This window comes from Neovison vison, chromosome 7, assembly GCF_020171115.1.
Source record: "Neovison vison isolate M4711 chromosome 7, ASM_NN_V1, whole genome shotgun sequence".
In the NCBI taxonomy this organism is placed as follows: domain Eukaryota; kingdom Metazoa; phylum Chordata; class Mammalia; order Carnivora; family Mustelidae; genus Neogale; species Neogale vison.
Genome location: NC_058097.1, coordinates 142,936,048 through 142,953,715, shown reverse-complemented (window position 1 = coordinate 142,953,715; position 17,668 = coordinate 142,936,048). Strand labels below are relative to the sequence as shown.

The following is a 17,668-nucleotide window of genomic DNA, read 5'->3' as shown; positions in this document are numbered from 1 at the left end:
CATATCCTTTACCAACACTTGTTATTATCCTTAATTATTATTATAGTCATTCTAGTGGGCATGAAGTAATATCACATTATTGTTTCGATTTGCATTTCTGAATAGTGTAATGTGCATTTTATCATATGCTTATTGATCATCTGTATACTATCATTGGAGAAATGGCTATTCATATTCTTGGCCCATTTTTAGTGGGTTTTTATTATTACTTGGGTTGTCATAGTCATTTACATATTCTAAACACAAGACTCCTGCTACATAAATAATTTCTAAATATCTCCTCATTCAGTGGGTTTTCACTTCACTTCACTGATACTATTTGCAGTTTAAAAGTTCTGTAATTTTGTGAAGTTCAATATATCTGTTTTTTTTTCTTTTGTCACTTATACTTTGGTGTCATATCTAAGACTTTGCTTAGCAAACAATTTATAACAACCATTGATCTGAGCTCTAGGGTACATCCTTAAAAAAAAAAAAAAGACATGGTTCCTGCTTTCATGTAGTTAAAGTTTAGTTGGAGAGACAGGCATTTATTCACATCAACACACAAATATATAATTACAAACCAGTTAGAGGAAATGTAACAGGAGACCAGATGTATGTGCGTGTTTGCTTCCAGAGAAAATTGTAAAGGGAACAGTTCCTGATGAAACAGTATTTGAATTGAAACATCTAAGACCTAAAAGAGAAAGGGTAATGGAGGAAGCTTCCTAGGCAGAAAGGGATGTTACCTAAGGGAACTGAAATTGGGCAGTATTGAGTTACAGAGGGAACTGGGCTGAGAGGAACACAAGATAAGAATGCAGAAGTAAGTGGGTATAAGAGCATGCAGAGACTTATAGATCATGTTAAGGACTTTAATATTTTCCCTAAAATCAATGTGGAGTGACTAAAGGATTAATCACTTTGGCTGCAGTATGCAAAACAGATAATGAAGAGAGTAACTGGCAAGGTAATGATGCAAGTGGTTAGGAGGCAACTGTAATCCATTCAGGCAAAAGATGATGGTGGCATGGAGTATGACAACAGCAGTGGAGGTAGAGAAAAGTAAAGAAACTGGGGATACATTTACTTAGAAAAATGACAAAATTGCCCTTGAATAGGACATGTGAGGTACAGTGATTGGCTGCTACATTTGTCCAAAAAGGTGTCCTCTGAGTCTTGAGTCTTTGAGTTAATTTCTCTGATAACCAAACATTCGGTTGTCCTTCAGTATGATTGAGTACCTGAAATTCTTGTTTTGCTCTGCTTCCAAATCTGATCTCATTAACTTGTGATTTCTGTTCTCTTATTAAGGTGTTTTTTTTTTATTTTAATTTTGGTACCATTTACATGCAGTGGTACATTAGTTTCAGGTGTACAATATATTGCCCACCTCCTCTTCAGTAACAATCAGTTTGCTCTCTATAGTTAAGAGTCTGTTTCTTGGTTTCTCTCTCTCTTCTTTTTTCCCTTGGCTTATTTGTTTTGTTTCTTAAATTCTACATATGAGTGGGATCATGTGGTATTTGTCTTTCTCTGCCTTACTCAGCTTAGCATTATACTCTCAAGTTCCATCCATTCTCCTATACAGAGACTCCACACCACATGTCAGATACAACCCTTGATACAGGTCCTCAAGTAATATGACATACACTTCTCTGCTAAATTCTATGCATTTATCTCTTTAGATTATTTTTCTTCTGGCAGCCATTAGTACAATCTGTCCAATCAAGTTCAATTTTCCAGAACATTACAAGGTACTAGCTTATGCGGCTGTCATTCTTACTGGCAGAATCCTAGAACATGGATCAGGCAAGAATTTTCCTCTCCACACAATGGAAACCAGTCTCAAGTAGAGATAAGCAAGGCCTATAATTGATAAGTAATCTTAATAGCTCTAGAACTGATATGCTTCCACAATACAAACATCCTCTGAATTCACAAACCTACTCATCCTAGTTCCCTAATCAGACCACCCATTCACCACACCCTCTGCAGAACACAATAAAATATTTAATGTCTCTTTTGGATATGAAAATGGATGAATTTCTTCCTCCATGCTGAAGCTTTGGGGAATATGATATATAATTACCCTCTCCTATAATTTCCTATATTAAACTCCTAAGTTTGCAATATATATCCCTATAATTACTTCTATATGTAATTACATTTACATAATACTTACATGATTTTATTTACATAATATCTAAGGTAATGATTCATTTTTCAGAAACTTTTTATATGTCCCCAAACAGGATACATTGGAGCTACATTATTTCTTACATGAAATGCTAAAGAAAAAAAAAATGAGCATATACATATACATTAGCTTGTCATCATTATGCAAGTTTATAGAAATATGGGGATTGATATTCAAATAGATGTGAAGAAGAGAATGAAGAAGAGTAGAAAAGGCATTCATTCTCTTGTGTCAGAGTGACAAAATATTGTTTCCTTGTAACATCAAAAGAGAGGTATATTACATCCTAAATATAATCAACATTAAAGCACTCCATAATGATGAAGAGATTGAATGCACGGATTTTCCCCCCAGAGTTGTTGCTATCTCACCCCAGGTGTGTGTAGTGCCCAGTGGTTTCTATGTATAATGGGAAGATTTAAAGCTTTGGAGTCAAATTATATCTGGGTTCAAATCCTAGGTCTGCAACTTCCAGCTGAATGATCTTAGGCAAGCTATTTCATCTTTCTGAATCTATTTTTTCCATCAAAGCTCAGATAATAATATATATACTTCAGAATGCTCCTTAAGGATTAAACAACTAACAGAAATCAAAGAGTTTGTTATATAAGGTGGTGATCAACAAAATTTCATTTTCCCTTTCAATTATTTTCTTTACAGAACTTTATGTATCTTTTTAGTGGCTTTTGCCTATTGATAGGTAAGCCAGGTAATTAAGATTAATTTACAGAGAGCTAATTTCCAAGTAATTTCTTTACTATAGAGGTTTTCAAGCATAAATGAATATTAGAATCCTCTGGAGGGCTTGTTAAACTGTAAGGTCCAGGGCACCACCATCAGAATTTTTGACTTAGGTGGTCTGAGTAGGCCCAAGAATCTGTATTTTTTAAAAGTTATGCTGGGGCACCTTGTGGCACAGTCGGTTAAGACTCTGACTCTTGGTTTCAGCTCAGGTCATGTTCTCACAGTCATGAGACTGAGCCCCAGGTGGGCTCTGTCCTCAACATGGAGTCTGCTTGAGTTTCTCTTTTCCCTCTCTCTACCCCCACACAAATAAATAAATAAATCTTTAAAAAAATTAAAAACAAATAAAAGTAATGCTGATGTTGCTGATTGGTGACCACACTTTGAGAACTGATACTATAGTACATGTGCAACCACCAAAATGATATGATTGGTAAAAAGGAAGGAAAGTCCACATTTCCCAGAGCCACATTTGCTGCCCTAAACTATAAATATATTCTTTATAAGGGTCAACATGATCCCATAATAGATGGGAGTCAGTACAACCAGACTTGTCCCTCTCTCAGTGTGACCTGGGGCATGTCACTTCACTATGCTTGGCCAGTTTCTCTATCTTAAAATTTAAAGGACTGGAGTAGGTCAAAGTCTTTCTTTTTCTCTTTTGTTCATTTGTTCATTCCTTCCTTCCTTCTTTCTTTGTGTGTGTGTGTGTGTGTGTGTGTTCCCTGAGCATTGTGGGGAAGGGGTCTTCAGAGCAAACTCATGGATGGCTTGGTGGTATAGCTGAACAGATAAGAAACTGAACTTCTCTTATCACCAAATAGATCAGTTCTTCTTATATAACTTTTATATATAGTATTGTTCCACATAACACAAAACAAACAAAAAAAAAATAAATTCAAACAAATAACCAGTCTGAGAAAATCTTTCTGCTAAATCACATCTGTGGTTACTTTTATACTGGCTTTCACAGATATTAAGCTCTCTATATAGAACATTCTATACTCTTAGTTTTCTGTGCTTACAATGATATTCAATAGGGAAAAAACCCAAGGCACTGCAAATCTTCAAAATTCAAGCTATCGTCAGTGAACTTTCAGTGTTAGTATTTTTTATATACTAATGATCTGAAAACAGATAAGCCATCCTTACTCCCTGTGACAGCACTATTAATTTACATATACGTATACCACTCTGATTAATATTCTAGGAAATTCCATGATACAATTAACAGTTTTGAGTGCTTCCTCTGTGCTACATAGTATACTAAGAGCTTGAAATGTATAACCCAGTTCAAACCTTGGAAAAACCCTTTTAAATGATATCATTGTTCCCTACTAGTTACAAATGCAGCATGTGTAGCAAGGAATCACAGCTGGTAAAAGATGAGGCTAACTAATTCTAAATCTATTTGTCTCTAAAGTTTATGTTCTATTTATGCTATAAAAAAGATTAAATGTTCAAGTAGGTATCAAATGAGTGAATCAAAATATATTTAAAAAGATCTCTAATACCAAAAAATAAAAAAATAAACAAAGATACTATATCCCTATGTAAGAAGAGCCAGCCCTCCTCCAGCAAAGACCTTTCATGCAGTGAATAAAAAGGAGGATTTAAATAGTTTCCCCAGAATCATGGAGGCATTTTTAAGGACAATGAAATATCATTATTTTATTACCTATTTGATTTTTCAAAGTTTTCTTTTTTATTTTTTTTTAAAATAATTTATTTGACACACACACACAGAGAGAGAGACAGCTAAAGAGGGAACACAAGCAGGGGTGGAGGAAGAGATAAAAGCAGGCCCTCCTCTGAGCAGGGAGCCTAACTCTGGGCTTGATCCCAGGGCCCTGGGATCATGACCTGAGCTGAAGGCAGATGCCTAACGACTGAGACACCCAGGAGCCCCTAATTTTTCAAAGCTTTCAAATGTTGACTGAAAGGCTTTAGGTTAAATTAATGAAATTAAAACAAAAGCACATGTTAACTAAAGGCCATAGTCTAAGGTATTAACACTTGTGAGTTGGAGGTGTGGTAAGATTTGAAGTAGGGAAGGCATCATGAAACACTGAAAACCACCACAGGGTCAGCTTCTTGATAACCTCTTAATCATGGGTACTGACTCCAAAGATACTTCATTTTGAACCTCTTAACTCCATGTAAAGAAAGCTTTAATGGAGTTTAGATCAACGGGTCATAATCTCAAGAGACCTAGATGGTGATTTTGTATAAACTCTGAGCAGGTCAGTAGGAAGAGGAATCCTTTTAATCCAAAGACACTCATCCATCTTTTTATTAACTGCGTAAACAATTCAGAAAAAAACAAAACAAAATAAAAAACAAAAACCAAGGGGCTACCCCAAATCAGCCCAATGATTGAGACAATTGGGGTCGGAAATCAAATGCTATACCTTTTGAAGTGATGGTAATTTGCATCATAAATTAGGGTTTTATGGTTGACCTTGTTGCTCTTCTTTGAGAATTAAGATTACCAGGTACCATCCACCAGTTGGGCCTGTACATCTGTATTCTGCAGCTGTATTCATTACCTGTTTTCAGCGAGTTATTTGTGAAGGTTGTGAGAAGGAATAACCACAAACTTTACTTAAATAAAGATGTAAGTTACAATATGATCACTGACTTGTGATGGTTTGACTTAGGATATTTTGACTTCAAGAATGTGCAAAAGTAACACACATTCAGTAGGAACCATATTTTGAAATTTGATCTTTTCCCAAGCTAGTGGTGTTATAATACTCTCTTGAGATGTTGGATAATGGCAATGAGCCAGAGTTTCCAGTTGGCCCCAAGATCACCAGGGTAAACAACCAACATATTTATAACCATTCCATACCCATATAACTATTATATTTTCCCCTTTCAGCACAGAATTAAATAAATTACATAAGATACTCAACACTTTATTACAAAATAGATTTTGTATTGGATGATTTTCCCTAATTATAAAAGTGTTCTCAGCATGTTTAAAGTAGGCTGGATAAGCTATGAAGTAGAGTAGGTTAGGTTAGGTATATTAAATTGATTTTCAACTTAATGGTATTTTCAACTTACAGTGAATTTATCCAGACATAATTCTATGGTAAGTAGAGGAAGATCTGCTCTGTTTATATAACAAATGAAAATGGGAATAGCCTTGGCCTCAATTATTCCCTCAGTTGAGAAATTAAAGTTAGCTCATTGTCATGTATAAATATATATAATATATAATATATATTATATATAAATATATATTTATTTTAAGTTTTCCTCATGGCTTTATAATTTAGGAATCCTAAGGAAATTACATTATATATAATAATATATATATATTATATATATAAATATATACATTTATTTTAAATTTTCCTCATGGCCTTATAATTTAAAAATCCCAGTGAAAAATATTAACTAAGGAATATATGTAGAAACTGAAGATAAATATTACCAACATGAGAGAAATCAGATTTCTGCTATAAATCTTCCTATTTTGATAATTAAATGTCATAAGCAACTGATTTTATAGTATTTTCAATCAAAAAGCAGAGATACATTTAATATTAACAAAAATAGGAATACACTAATGAATAATGACAGTCCATTCATAGGCTCTTCTAATCTTTCTGTTAATATAAGGATGCACTGAAGCACCAGGCATGAAATTCTGCAGTCAAATGCTCTACCGGAGATATACCCCCTAGCATGAAATTCTGATTGTTCTGTTTTCCATTTCAATGTCTGCCCTAGTCTCTGTCAAAATCACGAACCATAAAGGCAAATAATATTTCATATTACCAACATACTACAGTTCTGTATCTATTCTCCAGAATGGATAGTTATTTCCAAATATCCTCTACTTTGCAGGTCACAGATCTTTACAACTTTGACTGGTACCTGATTTCTACTACATAAAATTTGTATTCCACCATCTTGAAAAATGCATGCAAAGACTGTGAATATTCAGTTTATTTTGTGGTTTTAACCCCTACATTTTCACATTCAGGGGAAACATCTGTCCTACTAATCATTATTACTTTCATTTCAACAGACAATGCATTCAAATACTGATTAGAATAAGATGCTGCAAGCTTCCAGTGCATATCAAACAAAAGAACAATGAACACCCAGATTACATTAGAAGGACTGTGACTAAAGACATTCAGACAGAATATGTGTTGATAGGGTAATTATTAGGTGGAGTAAATTGCAATGTAGAAGCTTTAACAAGTGCTTGTATAAATAGTTTCTTTTCCACAAAAGAGATCTTGTAGTACAGAAAAAAAGGTCCCTACTTCTAGTAATTTCCAAAATCAATTGCCTCAAGTTCTATTTTAAGAATATTTTTAAAGTTTCACTCTGAAGTGTAGTATATAGATTTAATTTTTAGTGGGTACTTTTTGGTACTAGAAGCCATACCTGATCCAGTGATTTCTTCTTCACTCCATGCATTGAGAATCTACAGAGAATTGATGCAATGAGACAGCTACCTGGGGTGACCTAAAATGAAAAAAGCATTTTGAAATTAGAAAAAGAAACCTGCAAACTTTAGTAATGATGGCTTCATAATAGGATATTTTTTGGTGATTCAACATTTACAGTGTATGCACTGGGTATCAAGCCCAGTTAACTGTGGACATGGATGTTCTTTCCATAAAGAACTAGCTTTAATGCCACTAAATATTTGTGATATTAATGGATGAGCAATTAAAAATGAAAATAAAAATTCTTTCTCTGGACAAGTTTATAAGTTATTTGGGAAGGGAAAATATCACATGAAAAAGATTTACTAATTATAGCATAGTACATCAAATACATAAATCTGAATTATTTTATACAAAGTCTCTTTTTTATACAAAATTTCTACAAATAAGTTTTGAACTGAAGATGCAATAAAAAGTAAAATGTGAATAGGAAGAAAATAACAGCTTCCCAGAAGATGGGTTACTTCTGGAGAACTTATAGGAACCACCTAGGTAAGAAATGTTTAACCCTAATTCTAGAGAAGAGATTACAGAAACATACAAATACACAACATATATGCTCATATACACATACACATATATACATATACATATGTGTATAGAGATATGTAAGTTACCATAAATGGTGTGATGTTATTACGAATGTCACTAGTTTTAGATGTAAATCTCAGTTACTCTAATTAAAAACCACGTTCTATGGTATTCACCTGGCATCACATCAGAAAGACCAAAGTCAACTATAAGGGCTTCATTTATATATCTCCATTTCACCTGAGGCTTTGTTAATTAACCTGATAAATGTCAAAAATAAATTTGCATTGGTGAAATTAGTGGCTTGTTGATTAGCATGATGACCATTACAAGTAGGTTCTCACTGATGAAAATGAAGGTATTTAAGATATGTGGATTTGTTTATATGTTTTCATAGGGCTCCCTTCTCCCTTCATAATCATGATATAAGAACTGAATAAAGCTTGTAAACTATATCCTCAAGAACAGTGGCCATAGCATGACCAAGGAAAAAGATCCATAATCAACTTAAAATGTAGGAAAATTTAATTATAATTATAATGCAAGAGAATACAATTGCTTGATGACAACTATTATAGTTACCACTAATCACAACCACCTCTAGTGAACTTTGAGATGAGTAGTAATCAGAACAAGTAAAAGCACCACAATACTTTATTAAAATTAAAATATAGGTTGTAGAAATTTTATATTTGACTGCCAATGGATATCTATATTTAATAAATGTCTGTGTATATATAAGAACTTGATTTAACTTGTTCTTTATAAGTTGATATCAAAACTGCAGGTGTAAGTGACTCTCAACCTGAAACTTCCTTGGTAGGTAACATTTTCTAACACTAAAAGAACCTAGAAGGTGACAATGACCAAATGGGAATAGCTCAATTTGCACCAATGATCTGAGCACAGTTCTAATCTTCAAGGTCTCTCCATTGATTCCTTATGTTGAGGGTGGCTCTCCAAAGAGCAATCATTTCAACCCAGAAGCAGTCACTGAACACATTGTCTTTGCTAGGTTCTGAATTTAGCACTGGTAAAACACAGATACACAAGTAAAAATCCTTATTTTCTTAGATTTCACAGTCTTGTAAAGGTGCCTAACAGTTTATAATATAATAATGATTTAGCATGATGAGTGGAGAGTGGCACTGGCTAATAGCTAAGAGCAAAGCTACAGATAGACATACAATTATGGACAAATTATTAAACCCTCTAGGTTTTATTTTTCTTATAATAGGAATAAAAATTATGAGTGCATATGCAGAGCTTAGCACAGCAGCTGATATACAGTAAGTGGGCATAAATGGCAGCTGTGATTATTTTGTTAAATACATTCATATGTATATTTACTTAAACATCCAACTAGTACTTTAATTTATATCACTTACTATATGTCACACATAGAGAAAAAGAAACATAGTCCCTTTCATTTTAAAGTTTTTTTGAGGTACACATACACTACAAACACATAGAAGAACTGAGTATTAAACCTCATTGTGCTAGATCTATGCCTTTAAGAAGCCTATTCAGAAAGTGATTTTTATCTTTCCAAAATCTATTTTCATACTGCTATTTCCATAGTAACCAGGAATAAGTTAATGAAAACCGTTTACAGTAGTGTCAAGCCCGGGTTTTCTATTGTTGTCAATTTACCTTGACCATTACCTATGGGTAGGTACAAGACAATTCACCAAAGGCAATAGCAAACCAAAGATATGACTGGACAATGGTTAACATGGATCAATAAAAATGTGAGCCAATGGAATCAAGACCATAGGTTTTGTTCTTAACTGGATCTTTAGTTAATAAAACGACTGATAAATAGTGAGTACTTAAGAAAATCTATTGAGTGATGAACACTAGTATGTAAGATAGTATTCAGACATGCATATCAAACATGCATCCAAATAGCTGAAGATACTTAGCATCATCTTACAACTATCTATGATAATAATCTTTATATGTCATAGTATTATATTTATAATTAGAAGAAACTTCACTTTGCCAGCTATAGACACAGCCATTTCAACAGACATTCAAATTTCTTCAATGGAGGCCCTTGTTCCGATGTGCTTTGGTGCCATTTTTCAAGTCTGACAACTGAAATTGTTCAAAAATGAAATAATTGCAAATAGGGAAAAATCTGAATGCATAATAAAATAAATAAAATTTAATAAATAAAATGGTGAGTTTTATGTGAATTATGTCTCAGTAAAAATCAATCTACAATCAGTAACTTGCTGAATAAAGATTATACAATAATAGCCAAGTTTTGCTTTAACCTATTATTTGACCATTTCAATGTAACACTGCTATACTATCCTATTTTTCTGAAAATGGGATTATAATGATGATGGCAATGGTGGTGGTCATGACAATGACATTAATAACGATGTTAAGGAGGAGGACTCGAGATGGCAAAGGAGTAATAGGCTGACATAACATTAGGTCGCAGGAGTTCAATTAGATAGTTATCAAAACATTCTGAACATCTACATAACCAACAGGAGATCAAAGAGAAGAAGAGCAGCAATTCTAGAAACAGAAAATCAACCACTTTCTGAAAAGTAGGACATGCAAAGAAGTGAATCTGAAGGCACAGGAAGATAGACCACAGGGTGAGGGGCCAGCTCCTGGCAAGTGGTGGAGCAATGGAGCACAAAATCAGAACTTTTAAAAGTCTGCTCTACTGAGAGACATTGTTCCAGAGGCTAAGCAGGGGTGGAGCCCTTGCAGGGACAGTGTGGTCTCAGGTCCCATGGAGTCACAGAAGGATTGGGGGTCTGAGTGTAGCAGAGCTCACAGGTATTAGAGCAGGGAAGCCAGTTAGAGAGATGGAGCCAAGGAGTGAGCTCTTGGCTTGGGATTACCTTCAACTGTGATATGTGGCACAATCAGACCACTGCTGTTTGATAACAGACCCCACAAGGGACAGATATGGGGAGACTCACCTTCCTTTTCTGGAGGCAGGAATCTGCTCGGTTTGGAGGCTCCAAATGGGGCTGTGTGCCAAAGACAGAAATGCTCGGTCACAGGCCAGATGAGCTCAGAGTGTGGCCAGAGACCAGGGAGATGGGAGTGATTGAGCGCTTTTCTCCGATGATGCACTGAGGAGTGGGGCCTCAAGCTCTCAGCTTCTCCGGGCGAGAGATTGGGAGGCTGCCATTTTCATTCCCATCTTCCAGAGCTCATTCAGGGAACAAAAGCACTCGAGAGCAAATCCGAGCAGATTACTTAGCCCGGCCCCTGACAAGGGTGGAGCAATTCCACCTGGGGCAAAGACACATGAGAATCACTATAATAGGTCCCTCCCCCAGAAGATCAGGAAGAACATCCAGCCAAGACCAAGCTCACTGATCAAGGAGAAGAGCAGAATTCCAGAGGAGGGGAAAGCAAAGCATGGAATTCATGGCTTTCTCCCCATGATTCTTTAGTCTTGCAAAATTATTTTTTTTTTAATTTTATTTTTTTCTTATTCTAATTTTTATAACTTTTATTCTTTCCTCTTGTAACATTTTTTAACTAGTTTACCTTAACAATACCTTTCTTTAAAAAAAATCTTTCTGAACCTTCTTTATTATAGTCCTATTTTATCCTTCATTGTATCTAACTTTATTTTTTGTAAACATTTAGGGTTTATTCTTCTAAAAAATGTTGGGCTACAACTTCTAACAGATAAAAATATACCCTAAATCTATCAGAGAGCTTTGTTCTAGTCTCTAGCCTGAGCAAATTCTCTCCACTTTCTTTTTCATTCTTTTCCTAACCAACTTATCTTATCAACTCCTTTTTTAGAATGTTGTTTAAATTTTCATCCTTGCAGTAATATTACATCCCTTCACTGAGTTGATCCTTATTTTTGTATATGTATATAAGGTTTTTTTCATTAAAATTTTGGGATCTAGTTTCTTCTAAGAGACCAAAATACACCCAAAATCAAGTGGGTGGCTCTCTTCTTTTCACCAGTCTAATATATAGACATACACACACACACATATATATACATATATATATATTTAATTAAAAAAAATATTTTTAGGGGGCATCTGGGTGGCTGAGTGGGTTAAGCCTCAGCTCAGGTCATGAACTCAGATCAGGGATTGAGTCCCTCATTGGGCTCTCTTCTCAGCAGGGAGTCTGCTTCCCCTCCTCCCCACCTGCCTCTCTGTCTACTTCTGATCTCTCTCTCTCTAATAAATAAAATAAATAAAATTTAAAAAAATTGTAACTTCTTTCTACCCCTTTCTTCTCCCCACAATTTGGGGTCTCTTCTGATTTGGTTAATGCATATTTTTCAGGTGTCTCTGCCACCCTTTTAGTATTTTATTCTCTTGTTCTTACAATCTTACCTGGATAAAATGACAAGGTGGAAAAACTCACCACAAAAAAAAGAACAAGAGGAAGCATCAAAGGCTAGGAACATAATCAAAATGGACATTGGTAACATATCAGATCTAGAGTTCAGAATGACAATTCTCAAGGTGCTAGATTGGTTTGAAAAAGACATGGAAGACATTAGAGAAATCCTATCTTGAGAAAAGTCCTTTCTGGAGAAACAGAAGAACTAAAATCTAACCAAGTTGAAATAAGAAAACCTGTTAATAAGGCGCAATAAAAAAATGGAGTCTCTTACTGCTAGGATAAATGAGGCAGAAGAGAGAATTAGGGATATAGAAGATGAAATGATGGAGAATAAAGAAGCTGAGCAAAAGAGAGACAAACAACTACTGAACCACGAGGGGGGAATTCAAGAGACAAGTGATATCATAAGATGAAACAATATTGGAATAATTGGGATTCCAGAAGAAGAAGAAAGAGAGACAGGGCCAGAAGGTATATAGGAGAGAATTTTTGTTGAAAATTTCCCTAAGATGGCAAAGGGAACAAACAACAAAATCCAGGAGGCACAGAGAAGCCTCTTCAAAATCACTAAGAATAGGTTCATATCCCATCATCTAATAATAAAACTTGAAGTCCTACTGACAAAGCAAAAGTCCTGATAGCAGCCTGGGAGAAAAAGTCTGTAACATAGAATGATAAAAATATTAGAATGGCAGCAGACCTATCCACAGAGACCTGGCAGGCCAGAAAGAACTGGCATGATATAGTCAGACCACTAAATGAGAAAAACATGCAGCCAAGAATACTATATCCAGCTAAGCTATCATTGAAAATAGAAGGAGAGATAAAAAGCTTCTAGGACAAACAAAAACTAAAGAATTTGTAAACACCAAACCAGCTCTACAGGAAATAATAAAAGGGGTCTTCTAAGCAAAAAAGGAGCCTAAAAGTAATAGACTAGAAAGGAAGAGAGCCAATGCATAGTAACAGTCACCTTACAGGCAATACAAGGGCACTGAATTCAGATCTATCAATAGTTACGCTGAATGTAAATGGACTAAATGCCCCAATCAAAAGACACAGGGTATCAGAATGGATAAAAACACAAAAGCCATCAATATGCTGTGTACAAGAAACTCATTTTAGACCCAAACACACCTCCAGATTTAAAGGGAGTGGGTGGAAAACAATTTACCATGCTAATGGACATCAAAAGAAATGTGGTGTGGCAATCTTTATATCAGATAAATTAGATTTTAAGCCAAAGAGTATAATAACAGATGAGGAAGGAGACTATCAGACTCAAAAGGTCTGTCCAACAAGAAGATCTAAAAATTTTAAATGGCTATTCCCCTAATATGGGAGCAGCCAACTATATAAACCAATTAATAACAAAATCAAAGAAACACATCGACAATAATACAATAACAGTAGGGGACTTTAACACCCCCCCCAGTGAAATGGACAGATCATCTGAGCAAAAGATCAACAAGGAATTAAATGCCTCAAATGACACACTGGACCTGATGGACATCATGGATATTATACTCAGAACATTCCATCCCAAAGCAACAGAATACACATTCTTCTCTAGTGCACATGGAATATTCTCCAGAAAAGATCACATCCTGGGTCACAAAGCAGGTCTCAACTGGTACCAAAAGATTGGGATCATTCCTTGCACATTTTCAGACCACAAGGTTCTGAAGCTAAAACTCAATCACAAGAGGAAATTTGGAAAGAACCCAAATACATGCAGGCTAAAGAGCATCCTACTAAAGAAATTAAAAAATAATTGAAAAAATCATGGAAACAAATGATAATGAAAACACAACGGTTCAAAATCTGTGGGACACAGCAAAGGCAATCCTGAGAGGAAAGTATATAGTGAAACAAGCTTTTCTCAAGAAACAAGAAAGGTCTCATGGACACAACCTAACCCTACACCTAAAGGAGTTGGAGAAAAAACAGCAAAGAAATCCTAAACCCAGCAGGAGGGAAGAAATAAAAAAGATCAGAACAGAAATCAATGAAACAGAAACCAAACCAACCAACCAAACAACAACAACAACAACAAAACAATAAAACAATTCAATGAAACAAGTTGATGGTTCTTTGAAAGAATTAATAAGATTGATAAACCCCTGGATAGACTTCTCAAAAAGAAAAGAGGAAGGACCCAAAGAAATAAAATCATAAATGAAAGAGGAGAGATCACAACCAACACCAAAGAGATACAAACTATTATAAGATCATATTATAAGCAAGTTTGACCAGCAAGTTTGACAATCTGGAAGAAATGGATGCATTCCTAGAGACATATAAACTACTAAAACTGAACCAGGAATAAATAGAATATCTGGACAGACCCATAACCAGGAAGGAAATTGAAGCAGTCATCAAAAGTCTCCCAGCAAACAAGAGCCCAGGGAGAGACGGCTTCCTAGGGGAATTCTACCAAACATTTAAAGAAAACTTAATTCCTGTACTCCTGAACCTGTTCCAAAAAATAGAAATGGAAAGAAAACTTCTGTACTCATTTTAGGAGGCCAGCATTACCTTGATCCCAAAATCAGATAAAGACCCCATCAAAAAAGAGAATTACAGACCAATATTGTTGATGAACACAGATGCAAAAATTCTCACCAAAATACTAGCCAATAGGATCCAACAGTATATTAAAAGGATTATTCACCACGACCAAGTGGGATTTATTCCAGGGGTGCAAGGATGGTTCAACATCCACAAATCAATCAATGTTAATCAATCAATTAATTTTTACATTAATAAAAAAATAAGAACCATATGATACTTTCAATAGATGCTGAAAAAGGATTTGACAAATTACAGCATCGTTTCTTGATCAAAACTCTTCTATGTGTAGGGAAAGAGGGTACATACCTCAATATCATCAAAGCCATCTATGAAAAATCCACAGTGATTATCATTCTTAATGGAGAAAACCTGAGAGCCCTTTCACTAATCACAAACATGACAGGGATGTCTGTTATCATCACTGCTCTTCAAATAGTACTAGAATTCCTAGCCTCACCAATCAGAAAACAAAAAGAAATTAAAGGCATCCAAATCAGTGAAGAAGTCAAATTTCACTCTTTGCAGATGATATGATACTTTATATGGAAAACCCAAAAGACTCCCCTCCAAAACTTCTAGAACTCATATAGGAATTCAGTCAAGTGTCAGGATATAAAATCACTGCACAGAAATCAGTTGCATTTCTATACACCAACAAGACAGAAGAAAGAGAAATTAAGGAGTTAATCCCATTTATAATTGCACCCAAAACCATAAGATACTTGGGAAAAACCTAACCAAAGAGGCAAAGAATCTGTACTCAAGAAAACTATAAGCTCGTGCAACACTGAGGAAGACACAAAGAAATGGAAAAATGTTCCATGCTCATGGATTAGAAGAACAAATAGTGTGAAAATGTCTATGCTGCCTAAAGCAATCTACATGTTTAATGCAGTCCCTATCAAAATACCTTCCATTTTTTTCAAAGAAATGGATCAAATGATCCTCAAATTTATATGGAACCAGAAAAGACCCAGAATAGCCAGAGGAATGTTGAAAAAGCAAGCCAAAGTTGGTGGCATCACAATTCCAGACATAAGCTCTGTTACAGAGCTGTCATCATCAAGACAGTATGGTACTGGAACAAAAACAGATACATAGATCAATGGAACCAAATAGAGAGCCCAGAAATAGACCCTCAACTCTATTCAACTAATCTTCAACAAAGCAGGAAGGAATGTCCAATGGAAAAAAGGCAGTCTCTTCAAAAATGGTGTTGGGAAAATTGGACAGCCACATGCTGAAAAATGAAACTGGACCATTTCCTTATACCACACACAAAAATAGACTCAAGATGGATGAAGGACCTCAATATGAGAAAGGAATCTATCAAAACTCTTGAGGAGAACACGGGCAGCAACCTCTCCACCTTGCCCATAGCAACTTCTTCCTAGAAACTTTGCCAAAGGCAGGGGAAGCAAGAGAAAAAATGAACTACTGGGACTTCACCAAGGTCAAAAGCTTCTGCACAGCAAAGGAAAGAGTAAAAAAAAACCAAAAGAACACTGACAGAATGGAAGAAGATATTTGCAAACGGCATTATCAGATAAAGAGCTAGTATCCCAAATCTATAAAGAACTTATCAAACTCAACACCCAAGGAACAAAGAATCCAATCAAGAAATGGGCAGAGGGCATTAACAGACATTTCTGCAAAGAAATCATCGAGATGGCCAACAGACACATGAAAAAGTGCTCCACATCACTTGGCATCAAGGAAATACAAATCAAAACCACAATGAGATACCACCTTACACCAGTCAGAATGGCTAAAATTAACAAGCAGGAAATGACATATGCTGGCAAGGATGCGGAGAAAGGGGAACCCTCCTACACTGCTGGTGGGAATGCAAGCTGGTGCAACCACTCTGGAAAACAGCATGGAGGTTCCTCAAAAAGTTGAAAACAGAGCCACCCCATGACCCAGCAATCACACTACTGGGTATTTACCCTTAAGATACAAATGTAGTGATCTGAAAGGTCACATGCACCCAACGGTTTACAGCAGCAATAGCCACAATATCCAAACTATGGAAAGAACCTAGATGTTCATTAACAGGTGAATGGAAAAAGAAAATGTGGTATATACATACAATGGAATACTACACAGCCATCAAAAGAAATCTTGCCTTTTACAGTGACATGGATGGAACTAGAGGGTATAATACTGAGTGAAAAAACTCAATTAGAGAAAGACAATTATCATATGATCTCCCTGATATGAAGAATTTGAGAGGCAATGTGGGGGGCCGCAGGGGTAGCGAAGGAAAAAATGAACCAAGATGGGATCAGGAGGGAGATAAACCATAAGAGACTCTGAATCTCACACAAAAAACTAAGGGTTGCTGGGGGAGGGAGTAGGGAGAAGGTGGCTGTGTTATGGACATTGGGAAGGGTATGGGCTATGGTGAGTTCTGTGAAGTGTGTAAACCTGGCAATTCATAGACCTGTACCCCTGGGGCTAATAATACATTATATGTTAATAAAAAATAAAAAATTTTTTTAAAAAATTTTGATAAAGATGACAACCAGCCTTCTTATTGTCCAGTCTAACTCAGTTCCTTTAAGGCTGTGTTTTCCCACCCTAAAGAAATAAGATAAATAAGTAAGACAAATATCATATCAATCATTCATTGACTTCATTCTGATCCACTAGCTTTGTCTCCCTAGCATTATCCCTTACTTCTTTTTTGACCATCTCCTTTCTTATTGATTTTCATCCAACTTAACGTCAGCCTAAAGTGCTATTCATCAGCTACCCTGAAAATTGCTTTCACCTCTATTCCAGAGTGACCCTG

At 35.5% G+C, this 17,668-nt stretch overlaps 1 long non-coding RNA gene across 1 annotated transcript in view; it reads right to left on the bottom strand.

The window, feature by feature from the left end:
* Window positions 1–7,373: 7,373 nt before the first annotated feature.
* LOC122912539 overlaps window positions 7,374–17,668 on the bottom strand; it is a 371,418-nt gene continuing 361,123 nt past the window's right edge. The window contains exon 4 of the long non-coding RNA XR_006385654.1: window positions 7,374–7,420. This is a non-coding gene — a long non-coding RNA (uncharacterized LOC122912539). The remainder of the gene's footprint in view (window positions 7,421–17,668) is intronic.